Genomic DNA, 1,230 nt, shown 5'->3' on the forward strand with positions numbered 1-1,230 from the left:
CCGGCGACGGCGATGACTTGTTGCCGGCGGCGGAGCTTTCCGTTGTTGGTGGGGCAGGTCAGTGTCGTAAATTAGAGGGAATTGTTACAATATTTCGGGATGTACAGTATAATTGCCTGCGGGCCGTACCGGCGGACGCGACGAAAACGCTGGAGGCGACGGACGGCGGACAACCGCGACACGTCGGCGACGAACACTGCATGGTGAAGGGGGGAACGGGGAACATTGATTACATAACACTGCGGTCATTTCTGCATTAGCGCGCGATAAACATAATAATATATAAATAAGGTACGCTCATTAGTGGCAATATGGGTACAGGTATGTTTGTTGATATAATAATATTGAGGCAAAAAATGCTGTGACGTTACAACCTTCATTTTGTGACAATATCTATTTGTAATTAAGTGTAACTATTTCAGAATTTAGGTAATGCTATAAAAAATTAATTATTAAAATAAAAATAAAAATATTTAAAATAAATAAAAATTATTATTAAAAAAAAAAAAAATAAGAATGAACTTTTGACTCACTTGAGTGACCTATGTTTCAGTTTGATATAAAAATGTATAACTTATGTATACAAATATAAATGTAAACAATATATAACGTGGTAACGAAGACGGAAGAACAGTTCAGTAGTAGGTACAGTTGAAGTGTATCGTACAGAGCATAGTATAGAGTAAAGAGTTAACGATACTTGCATTAGGCTTAGGTATTTAATATTATCAATGTAGGCATATAAGTAAGGCAACAATTATAATTTATAATTTATATGACATCTTACTTTGAATTCTGAAACACTTGTAAACGCCAAAGTTGCTATTATTTTCAGAAATTCTACATCAGCTATTGCGAATTGCGATTCAATAATAATATTGATATCGATTACATAGAAATTATAATTTGGATTATTGATATTTCTTTTATGAAAATTCTGCTGTACACATAATAATATTTATATTTCTTAGCATTAATAAACTTTTATAGGTCTACGATTTTATAATAATTTATTATTACTAATAATTAGTTATTATCTACTTACACCATAGATAAAATAGTTATTGGATTTTGAAACCGAAAAAAACTGTAAAAATCTCTACATTAAAATATAGGTTTCGGTTTCGTTATCAGTTCCTAAAAAAATGTATTTAAGGGTTCCGGCCCGGTTTCGGTCCCAAGATTTTTAAAAGGTTTCGGTCCTAAACCGGTGAATTTCGGTACGGTTGC

The sequence above is a fragment of the Acyrthosiphon pisum genome, unplaced genomic scaffold (genome assembly GCF_005508785.2).
Source record: "Acyrthosiphon pisum isolate AL4f unplaced genomic scaffold, pea_aphid_22Mar2018_4r6ur Scaffold_21644;HRSCAF=24475, whole genome shotgun sequence".
NCBI classification, from domain to species: domain Eukaryota; kingdom Metazoa; phylum Arthropoda; class Insecta; order Hemiptera; family Aphididae; genus Acyrthosiphon; species Acyrthosiphon pisum.